General features: G+C 36.4%; 1 protein-coding gene across 25 annotated transcripts in view; it reads right to left on the bottom strand.

Moving 5' to 3' along the window:
• DLC1 (DLC1 Rho GTPase activating protein) overlaps positions 1–12,337 on the bottom strand; it is a 560,457-nt gene that overhangs the window by 505,359 nt on the left and 42,761 nt on the right. For 12 of the 25 annotated variants that reach the window (XM_042983065.1, XM_042983063.1, XM_042983067.1 and 9 more), the window contains exons 2-5: positions 11,285–11,363; positions 4,706–5,081; positions 3,455–3,525; positions 1,029–1,221 (exon numbers count right to left, since the gene is read on the bottom strand). The exons of 1 other annotated variant lie outside the window; for it this stretch is intronic. The gene's annotated coding sequence lies outside the window, so the exon portion shown is untranslated. Of the gene's footprint in view, positions 1–1,028; positions 1,222–3,454; positions 3,526–3,702; positions 3,776–4,705; positions 5,082–6,727; positions 6,751–11,284; positions 11,364–12,337 lie in introns of those variants that run through there. 12 more of the 25 variants (XM_042983074.1, XM_042983075.1, XM_042983071.1 and 9 more) reach the window with 11 other exon arrangements.

Below are 12,337 nucleotides of genomic sequence, written 5' to 3'. Positions count from 1 at the left end.
GGTCGCCACAAACCTTCAATTTCCAAGAAAAATGTAATATCTGTGAAGCACAATAAAATAAGGTATGCCCGTACGGTTACTCATGCTGTCTGAATCACAGAAAATTAGCTATAACTGGGGTGTCCAAAGAAATTTCAAAATAACATTAAGAAATTTTACATTTTTTGTCAATTACTAGACAACCCTCAAGCAAATAATCTTGACTCAAATCAAAAAGTACATTATAGTTAAAATGAAGGAACAGTGACAATATAAAACTCTACCACAGTACCCCTGGATAGGATTACTTTTATTCCTAATAAAGATTTCCTTTTATTTTTATGCCTTTCAAAACCTTAGGTAGTTGAAGAGTTCTTTTTTATTTAAAGCAAACATATTTTAGCATAAAATCATGGAATTGGTATAAGCAGCATCCAAAATAAAGTTCTTTTTCATTGTTTCATTTTCATATTGTGTACATACATACATTTACAAGCACGAACTGATCAGGGCCTTTACTGTATGTATTTGCCTATTTGCAACATAAGCTCATTTAACTACTCTAAATGGAATTTACTCATTTTATACGTCATACCCATTTTATAAGACCATAATGGATATTTTCCCAATTTAAGTTGTGTTTCATATTTTGCTTATTCAGTACTTCCTGACAAATACATATTTGTTTATTTTCGGTCTTATCAAATAGAACTCCACTTTCATCCAATCTCTTAAGATATAATCATATGAACCCTGCCTGAGGGATCCCCTTGTCCCATTTAATGTTATTCTAGGTGACGGTTTCAAGCAGCTCGAATGTAATGCCTAGCCATCCACTAATAAGTTAGCCTTGTTCTAGGTCTGGTTTCTCATACTTTAGTTCCGGGAATCAGGTTTCTGATTAGCTCTTGAGCCCCAATTCCCATATTCCAACAAGCAGTTGCTATCTTATACTTTAATGCAGAAGTTCCTGTCTGCGAAAATTATCACTTAAAATATTCTGCCCATGTGATCCCATAAACAGAACTTAAAAAATGTTGGCATTTTACCATGTGAGCCACAGTTCTCAGATAGCTGGAAGCAGGACAAATATTATTTTTCAGGCTATGTGCCCTCTTTTCGATTCCTGGAAACATCATTGTTACAACCAAGTTAATATTCACAGGGGAGTAACTGTTAGAATAATCAGAGTAACAAGCTGGTACGTGAGGCGGCAACTTGAATAACTTGGTTAAGCGTCCGCTAAAGAGCCAGAGTAAGAGGACAAAGAACAAGAAAACGGAGAAAAGAGAAGAGGGGAAGGAGTTGAGTGTGCATTTTCTAACAAAGTTGAGACATTTAATTTTTACTATGTATAATTTCAAGTTCTAGAAACTGCAGGCATATATAAGAAAAAAAAACACCCTCTTTGGTGATTTTGCCAGCCAAGTAACCTAGAAGTAATATTCGTACTTCGTTCGGGGTTATGTTTCCATAAGTATCTTCAATGTGTCCACTATTTTTTCAGAATCAACTCTCTTTTTACATTTCAAAATAAAATAAAATAGGCAATGTTGAACACCAGTGGTTGCTGGCATCACAAAAAGGAAAGCAATCACACGCTAAATGCCTCCTGATGGAAGAACAAGGCTAACTCTGAAGTTCCTGGCCTCAAACAGAACCTGGATCCTGAATCCGAGTGGTTGTCTAGACTCAAATACCAACTTACAAACGATCCAGAAGGCAGCGAGATACGGAGTACCGTCACCATAGTACTATACTCAGCAAGCCCAGATGGGAATTCCCTGAGACTTAAAACCAGGGATTTTTCCACCAAGTGCAAGGGCAAAAAACAGAGAAGGAGAATTTGTAGATTAAAACATTTTTTTAAAAAATCAGTGAATTTCCAGGTGTGAACTTTATTTAGATCCTGATTTAAATAAATGTAAAAAAAAAAAGACATTTAGGAGACTACAGGATAGTTGTACATTTCCTACTTATTTGGTGATAACTAAGGATGCTTATTTTTTAAACTGTGATCATGGTATTGTGGTACAGTTGACCCTTGAACAACAACCTGAGGGCGAGGGGTGCCCTCATGGTCGAAAATCTACGTATAACTTTTGATTCCCCCCAAACCTAACTACTAATATCCTACTGTTGATCACAAGCCTTACCGATAACCCAAAGAGTAGCTTAACACATATTTTGTAATGTTATATGTCTTATACACTGCATTCTTACAATAAATAAGCTAGAGAAAAGAAAATGTTAAGAAAATCATAAGGAAAATACAGTACTGTACTGTTTTTATTTTTAAAAAGCCATGTAAAAGTGGACCCGTGTAGCTCAAACTCACGTTGTTGAAGGGTCAACTGTATTTTAAAGAAAAAATCTTATTAGCAATGCAAGCTGAAATATCTACAGATGAAATTATATGATGTCTAGAATTTACATCAAAATAACATGGAAACAAGGACAGACTGAAGGGTTATGTGTGAAACAAGAATGGCCATATGTGATTAATTACTACCACTTGGTCCTACACTACTCTGTCTGCTTTTCTATATGTTAAAATTCTCATAGAGTTTTTTTTTTTAAGTTATAGCAAAATAAAGGCTTTTCCAGGCGACCGAATAAGCAAACAAACAAAAAATAAGGCTTTCAAGTTCCTACTATTTCCATGAATTTTGTTTTTTTTATACTTTCCAATTCCGTGAAGGTTTCAAGGGAAGACCTTTGTATTCTCCTCTATTTTTAAAAAATTTATTTAGATAAAAGCGTTTGCAGCAAATATAATTTTCTGTCATCAGACCATTTTCACCTGTACTGATAATATAATTGAATTTTTTTTTTTTTTGAAGTATAGTTGACATACAATGCTCTGTCAGTTTCAGGTGTACAACATAGTGATTTGGCAATTTTGCACGTTAAGTTATGCTCACCACAGTAAATGTAGTCACCATCTGTCGCCATACAACATTACAATATAATTGTATATTTGTATAATTGTATAATTGTAATGATTTTAAGGCACAGGTCTTTTTACTAGGGTGAAGACTTATTTTAAGACACTAGACATTAAGATTTCTTAAGGTTTTTACGTGGCAATACTTTAGACAGCCTGACTATTAATATAACATAAAGAAGTAAACATGCTAAATTTTAAGATAAATTGAAGATGATGAATAAATTAAATTGTTCAAACAACGAACAAATTTTGTTTAATGGAGAGTGGAAACAAGAATGCAAATGCATTCAAAAAATTATCTTGCTCTGTAAATTGTCTCTAATACGGAATGGTAAAAACATACTGACTATTACTTAACTTGTAATCATTTATTTTTGCACATGAAGACAGTAATGGAAATATGGGCTCAGTTTACTGTCAGGGTGCTGACTTTTACTGTCATACATTTCTACGTAATGTTTGTGACATCTCATTGGTTTATGAGTCTTAGCAACATTAAAAAAGTAATTAATAAATACAACTCACAGCCTAATTTAAGCAGAGTTTGATTGATGAAAATCACTGAGTTTTTTCTTCACCATTTTATTCAGAGTTTCCTACATCATATGGAAATAGAATAGCAATTGAATCAACGGAGAACTAATAAGATCATAATTAGGGTCCTATAAGGTTAATTTATAGTAATATCAGATTTCTTACTAATCATAGTAGATAGCAGATTCAACATCACATTAAAAAAAAAAAAAGATGCACGGTACATCTTAATTACTTACACTGAAAGGTCCTACTCTCTACATCACATTGACAATTTAAATCTTCCTAGTATAACTGCTCAGGACCTTTGCCCTGTTTGAAAACAACCAAGTAAATGCAAATGATTTTAAATCAAGGATGACTGTGCAATTACTTTAGGAAAGGAAGAATTAGCTTATCCATTAGTGTTATAGGTTGCTATAAGGAGAAACATGCTGTCTGTTCATTCAATTAGCCCCCAACCTCAAGGCAACCAATCATTTCATTTGTAACATTGCTGATTAAGCAGCTCTGAATTTTGAAAAAGCTATGCCTTTAGACAATATAACCTTGCTAACATATTTCTCTGGGAATGCTTAGATCTATTTGGTGCCTTAGTTAATTGTCAGAAGACATAAATGATTTATTTACTAGATTTTGATCAAATTCTATTTAAACATTTATGATAAAAAGAACACTATAAAATTAATTTTTCTAATCCAAATCACCATAAACATACATAAATATTACTTCAAAATGCAATGATAACTTGATGATATATGTACTGAAATTATTCAATAAAATAATAGAGAATGGAAACAAGAATGCAAATGCAAATCTCACACAGTATTGTCTGCTTTAAACTGAACAAGTATTTTCACTTTGAACTATGCAGCAGAAATCTTAATTCCAAATAGTTACATAACAGAACATTGCAACTATCAATTATTGTTCAAAATTTATGCTTCCACACGAAAGTATTAAATGTTTTTAGATGAATGCACCTTCAATCAATATAAGAAAGCAACCCTGAGCATCTCAAGGTTTTTTAATGTACATTTAATTTTAGACATTTTTCTCTACTTACAGAACTTCATTTCAAGAGTAAAGTATTATAACTATATTTTCAGAAACATGTGAACATGCAAGCCTCTCAGATAATAATGCATATATATATCATATACAGCAATATATATGTATATACATACACATATATATTGCTGTATATGATATTAAATATAAAAGGAAGAGTAAGAGCTTTACCTGGTTAATCACCTGTGTTGGTCTAAAGCTGAGAAGAACAAATGGATTCACCAGCAGTGTCTTGTCTGGTATCATGAGCGAGGTGGCCGCAGTTTCAAGGGGTGGGATTTATCTTCAGTAATGAATACCCAAGGGACTGTTTCCAATCAGGGAATGCTACTGCAGACAATGAAACCATTCTCTATTTGTTGACCGAGGTTTTGTATGTGCAGTCTGCTGTGGGTGTATTCATACATCCCCACAGGAACCGACATATATTTCACTGAAGTTCATGGTATGAAGGATATTTTGAAACAAAGATTATAGGAAAATAAAACTTATCATTCATTTCTCTGAAGTTTTTCCACTGGTTTATTCATTGCTTCTAATTTTCCCCCTGTTGGAAAGAAAATCATGAAAAGGCTTAACTCCAAGCAGTATAATCCCTCACCTGATGATACCAGAGCCCTCTGGAACAACACTGTGGATGGATATACACGGTCTCTGCCTTGAAAATTTTAATGACGGAAGCGCCTTGCTATTTTTAGATCTACCTTATTCAGCTCAGGACAGTGCTACCTGTTAGGCATTTCTCTATATTCACCAAAACGTATGTAACAGTATTTTCACCAAAAATGTATATAAACTCCTATGTCTCCTATTACAAATCAGGACGTTTTGTTTATCTGACAGTTACATTTCCCAGTTAGGTAGTTCTAATTTGTTGTCACACATTCTTCACCCAGTTCTGTCCATTTCTTTCAAGTATATATCCATAATCCAACTTCTCACCACTCGGGCTCTACTGCCCTAGAGAGCTGGCCATCAGCCGATCTTCCTGAATGGTTTCCCTTTTTCTACACTGCTGCCCTGCAATCTATTTTCCATACTGCAGCCTGGCCGATCCTTTAAAAGATAAATCAGATCATGTTATTCTCTTGACCCTCCATTACTGTCCTACTTTAACAAGTGATCTGAAAAAATTCTCTAGTAACTTCCAGCCTCATTTAGAATAAAATAAAACCCCCTTAGGATGGCCTGTAATAGCCTGGCCTCTCACCCCAGCTCTCTGACCTTACTTAATTCTTATCCTTCTCTTCTGCTTCCCAACTTGCTCCCTCCACTGTCTGGGTACACTGGCCTTCTGGTTGTTCCTCGAAGATGTCGGCAGTGCTCCCGCCCTGGGAACTTGACCTGATGACTATTGTCCTGGAATACCCCTTCCCAGGTGGATTTCTCTGCATTTACTTGTCAGTTCAAATGTCAGCTTAACTGTGGGATCTTTCTTGACTACCCATGGAAATAGCATATACACCCTTCATCATACTCCCTCTTATCCTGTCTTATTTTTTCTTCGTGGCATTCAGTTATTTATGCATTTATTTGTTTATTAGGCATATCACCAAATAGAATAAAAACTCCATGAGAAAGGGGATTTTGTTTTATTTACGGACATATCTTAGCATCCTGAACAGGGCTTTGCAACGAGTTGGCATTGAAAACATATTTCTTAAATGAATGTATTATTAAGCTTTGCTTCCTTCTCCACTTTATAGAATATTCTAACCAATAGAATCTAATGGAATAAATGAATTATCAGTCTATGGTACGAGCCTATCTCGGAGATCTTGAAGATTTGATTCTAGACCACTGCAGTAAGATCAATATTGTAATAAAGCAATTTTTTTACTTTCCCAGTGCATATAAAAGTTATGTTTACACCATACTTTAAGTGTGTAATAGCATTGTGTCTATTATGTCTACATACCTTAATTTAAACATACTGTATTGCTAAAAAACGTTAACCATAATCGCAGCTTTCCACGAGTCATAACCACGGACCACGGATCCCATAACAAATATAATGAAAAACTGCAATACTGCGAGAATTACTACAATATGACGCAGAGACACGAAGTGGGCAAAGGCTGTGGGGAAAATGGCGTCATCAGGCTTGCTCAACACAGGGTTGCCACAAACGTTCAATGTGTAAAAAACAATATCTGCGAAGGGCAATAAAACAAGGCACAATGAGAGACAGACCAAGTATGCGTGTAGTGACCCCTCGTTCATGGTTTTGTTTTTTGGCGTCTGAGGTTTCAGTTGCCCACAGTAACTCAGTCCAGAAGCAGATGATCCTCCTTCTGATGGACTGTCAGAAGGTCAATAGCAGCCTAACACCACGTCACAGTGCCTGGTCACCCATCTCGCTTTCTCTCATAACGTAGGCATTTCATGGTCTCGTTTCATCACGAGAAGGGTGAGTACTGTGCAACAGAATGTTTTGAGAGAGAGACCACATTCACATAACTTTTATAACAGCATGTTGTTATAACTGTTCTATTTTATTATTGTTGTTGCTAATCTCTTTGTCCAATTCATAAATTAAACATTATCATAGGTATGTACGTATAGAAAAAAAACATGGTATATATAGGGTCCGGTAGCATCTACAGTTTCAAGCACCCACTGGGGTCTTGGAATGTATCCCCCGCGGATAAGGGGAGGGTTACTGTATGCTAATAATGGCTTATGTGACTTTGTAAACTAGCATAACCATCAAACATATATTAAAATCTTAGAACCTGAAGATTCACCCTTTGTTCATCTTCTGTTACCAGGCAGGACTGCATTGAATCTATGGACAATTTTGTTCTTGATCTCCCTTTATACCTATTCAATTGGCTTTAATCACCGTTATTATAAGAAAATACTCTCTGCATAAAAATTGGTTTCTTTCTGCAAATAATCTCTCAGGAGATTCTGAAAAGGTCTTAATAGGACTTTCTCTTTTTTTTTTTTTTATTCCTTAAAATATGCAAGGCTTTTTCTGAAGCACTAGTTTACTACAGGTCTTAATTTATATCTCCTTCACATTCAAAAAGTATCTCTTTATTCATTTCAGCAAAATCTCTACATTTATTTGAAAGCTAAAGAATAAAATGAGGTGTCAGTTTTGTGAAACAGCATGCAAGTGAAACTATCTTTGACCCTGTTTGAAGTGAGATGTAACTTCCTAATCGTACCTTGAGTTAATCCTAATGGTTACTTCTAGACAATGAGAGAAAAAGTGATACAACCAACAAGTAACTCAATTTGTAAAAGTTTTAGAAGTTTGATATATCATAGGTCAAGATATAAGAGGTGATATGAAAGCTACTGTGTTAGGGGCACCTGGATGGCTCAGCCAGTTAAGCATCTGGCTTTGGCTCAGATCATGATTTCATAGTTGGTGGGTTCGAGCCCCACGTTGGGCTCTGTGCTGACAGCTCGGAGCCTGGAGCCTACTTCAGATTCTGTCTCCCTCTCTCTCTGCCCCTCCCCTGCTCACACTCTGTCTCTCAAAAATAAATAAATGTTAAAAAACATTTAGAAAGCTATCGTGTTCGGAGTCAGGGATGTAGAATGTTTAGGATTGGGATAGTTGTAGAATGGTCAGAAAAAACAGATGTTTTATTAAGTTGGTTTTTTTTTTTAACTTTTTATTTTTTTAAGTTTATTTATTTATTTTGGGAGAGAGAGAATGAGAGAGAGAATCCCAAACAGGCTCCGCACTGTTAGTGTGGGGCTCGAACTCATCACTCGTGAGATCATGACCAGAGCTGAAATCAAGAGTCAGACGCTTAACCGACTGAGCCACCCTGGCGCCCCTATTAAGTTGGTTTGTAAAACAAAGCTTCATATCACTACTAGGATTTTGGCATATTTATCTATGTTTCTACATCTCTATATATGTGTCTATATATCTACCAGTGTATCTCTCTACATCTCTATGTCTCTATGTCTCTATCATCTATCTATCTATCATCTACCTACTCACCATACTTATATAAAGGAAAAATATTTACAATATTTGACAACAAGTTTAGCTGAGGTAATAAATAATTGGAAAGAATTTTGGCCATCATCTTTGGAGCAGGGTCCTGGAGGCTCCTTATTTTCCAGGTATCACACTGATTTCATGGATCACAGAGACACAGAGTCACAATGTAGGTGCTGAGCCACACGAGGGCACTCAGGGCTCCTGGGTAGCTTAGATCAAATGTGTTACTCACTCTATTGCACAGATATTTTATTCTTAGTAAAGATTTCTTGAGCTTACTTAAACAAAATTCTTACTATAAGCATATAAGTTAAGGTAATGACTTTCTAATGACTTTTATCATTTTTTTAAATGTTTGTTTATTTTTGAGAGAGAGAGAGATGCAGCATGAGCAGGAGAGGGGCAGAGAGAGGAGGGGACAAAGAAAGGAGGAGACACAGGATCTGAAGGAGGCTCCAGGCTCTGAGCTGTCAGCACAGAGCCTGGCACGGGGCTCGACCTCATGAACCATGAGATCATGACCTGAGCTGAAGTTGGAGGCTTAACCAACTGAGCCACCCAGGTGCCCCTCTCTAATGACTTTTATAAGAGGAAATATGTCCTTTATATTTCCTTTGGAATACTTTCTCAATAACCTTTGAAGCAGTACTCATAAAATTACTATGTTCCAGGCTTTGAAAACAATTTTCTCAGATCACATGCAAGCTTAAGGTACCATTTAACCATTCTTCAGTAAAGGAATAAATTTGTTCATTTCTGAGTTCTGTGTTGTGCTTATATTAAATTACTGTCTAACTGGTTTCCATCCACTTTCCAGATTACCTTAATAGAAAATAACATTACTGCCCCAGGTCATTTCTCCTGATATAAATGGATTAGATACGTATATTTTCTTATTCCTCCTTAGAGAGGTTTAATCTGGCAGCAGCATTTTCTGAATTTGACACTGGTTAAGGAACAATGCATCCATTAGTGGCCAAGGTACAGCTAGATGTTAATTAAATCATCATGCTCTTTCGTAGGTGGATTATGTTTTCTGTTAGAGAAAATTAAATTCGTAAAATAATGCTTTTCCCTTGAAAATGGAAAATCTTTTTGCATGGTTAGCAGCTGCCACTCTAATTTCTGATGCAGTGTGCAGGATGAGAGAAAAGACACAGTACTTCATAATCAAGACAGTGGCCCCGAAGAGACTGCAGTCACTTCTATACCTGGGAGAAGGCTCATTTTATACTTGGCAAGTGAACATTGTTTGGAATTCTGAAATCAAACCCTTCTCTCTGAATGCGGAGACATTAGAAATGACAATTTGTATGTCACAGTATCTTTACTCTAAAGCACTTCAAGGATTGTAAATAAGCATGTGATTGTGTCTGTGGTTCTTCTTTACGGAAACAGAACATCAGAATGCTTTCCACAGGGTGTTGGGTTTGTGAGAAGCCCTCTGTGTCTAAAGGCTGGAACAAAGCCTATTATCCTAATGATCTTCTTTCTGTGCCCCTTCTGGACGAAGCCACAGGATTAGTGGTATATTTTTAAATTGGATTTAAAGAGTTATATGGATGTTAAAAGTATGGTAAAGAGTTCCTTTACCCCAATTTCTATACCCAGTGTCTTAGAAATTCCCTCTCTTCTTTGTTCCTCCCTATCCAGTTACCTTTCTCATTCCTAATACCTCCCTAGGTAGAGGGTGTCTGGATGGGTATAGAGGGGAGGGGACAAGTGACATTTGCATTGGCTTGAATGTCAGCAGGCAGAAAGGAGCTGTTAAGAAGTGGGAAAACAGCCTAATTTTATTGATGGTGGCCCTAGAGAGACATATTTAGAAAGTCCCAAGCTAGAAGAGTGAATTCAAAAATTTGTTTTTAATTCTAGTATTTTAACATAGGCACAGGAAAAAAAAAATCTCACTATATCTTACTGATTTTTTTGGTTGAAATATTAAAAGAATAATGAAAATTAAACCTATAAAATGTGCATTTTGAAGTTCTTTTTAAACCCAAATATGCTAGTGGCTTTTCTAATCTCCTCTTCTGAACTGCATACATGGTATCTACACATTTAGGATAATGACCTACTTATCTGAAAACCGGAGCTGAGAAGGATTACACAATTTTATCAAGTAGAGTGAAGCTGTCCTTTGCACCTTCTGTTCAGCCATCCTCAGATGCCATCTGTTGACATACCCATCCTATGACTGGAGCATCTTAAGAAATCACATCTACATTAGGAAAGCAAAGGCTTTCTAGAAGCCGCATCCAGGAGGCCTGACTGTCCAAACACCTCTCAAAGAGAAAGAAGTTACAAGAACTGGCTTACAGTACTAAGGATTCATCCCTAGGGGCTCAGGTGGTGACCACTTCTATCTCTAAAATTAAGGAAATTCCGCCAGCAGAGAAAGAGGAGGGGACTGCCTCTGGGTTGGCAACGGCCAGTGTCAGAGGCTGCCACACTAGATGGGATTCCCTGCTTAGGATCCTTTCTGCTGGGAGGCAGATTTATAATTTTGTCTTGCAGCAGTTTAATCCCCCAGAAAACTGTAGTTGCCAGCTTCTGGAATGACAATGATAATGGTATTTCCTTCCCTTTTCCGTTGATTTGGGATAGGATCAGTGCATCAGTACAAAAAATACTTAAATTCTGTGTAAATAAAATATAAAATATGTAATTCATAATACAACTGTATCAAGTAGTTGGGAAGGCACGCAGTGTGTTTTTGTGGAAAATGCACCGGCTTTGGAAGCAATATTCAAATTTCAGTTCCGCCATTAACTAACCTTGTTACCTTCAGAAATGTGTTCATCCTCCTAGAGACTCAATTTACTCACATAAAGTAGGAATTCAACTTGCAGGATGCTGTGAACATTAAGAAAGATTATGCCCATAAATCACTTATCACAACTCTCGACACATACAAGCTGCCTACTAAATGGTAGTAACTATTTAACTTATGCTCCAATATACTCATTTTATCGTAAAAATCTCATGATCTTATATGTTTCTAAGGGTGTACATGTTCCATCTGGAAAATGCACGGCTTTCCATTATAATACTCTTATTAATACAGCCAAACCATTACTTACAGGGGGTTAACAGTCTGGTGCATTAGTAAAGGTCAATGAACTCTATCCCTGTTTGCTATTCGAAGCAGGATTTAAAAAAAAATTTTTTTTTAACGTTTATTTGTTTTTGAGACAGAGAGAGACAGAGCATGAACGGGGGAGGGGCAGAGAGAGGGGGACACAGAGTCTGAAACAGGCTCCAGGCTCTGAGCTGTCAGCACAGAGCCCGATGCAGGGCTCGAACTCACGGACCGCGAGATCATGACCTGAGCCGAAGTCGGCCGCTCAACCGACTGAGCTACCCAGGTGCCCCCAAAACAGGATTTTTAAGCAATAGGCACATGGTCCATCCTTGCAGGTTCACTTACAACGTACCATGGAACTAAGCACTATGGATATTGTATCCTGATACTGTAAAACAGAGCTCAAATTTGATAGGAAAATAAAGCTTCTAATCATGACCTTGTTGGAAAGGTAAATGGTTTCATTTTGAGTAACATGTGGTAGAACGTACACCCTTACTTAGCTTAGGACTGGAAAAATGCTCACACATTCCTTTTTAGAATATCAGGTGAGCCCAGAGGAAGGTTTGCATCAGTAGCTTAATAGGCTAAATCATTTTTTCAATTTTTATTTTTATTTTTTTGCACTCACATAAAATTCTAACTATAGAGTAATTAGAATATTATTAGATAACTGAGTAAATTTTCATGCATTTATATAAAGGTGAAGTTAATTTTTATCCACTTGCTAAAAAAGTTAAATTAC

The sequence above is a fragment of the Panthera tigris genome, chromosome B1, assembly GCF_018350195.1.
Source record: "Panthera tigris isolate Pti1 chromosome B1, P.tigris_Pti1_mat1.1, whole genome shotgun sequence".
NCBI lineage: Eukaryota > Metazoa > Chordata > Mammalia > Carnivora > Felidae > Panthera > Panthera tigris.
Note: the sequence above shows the minus strand (reverse complement) of the source record. Positions and strands in the feature narration are given on the sequence as shown.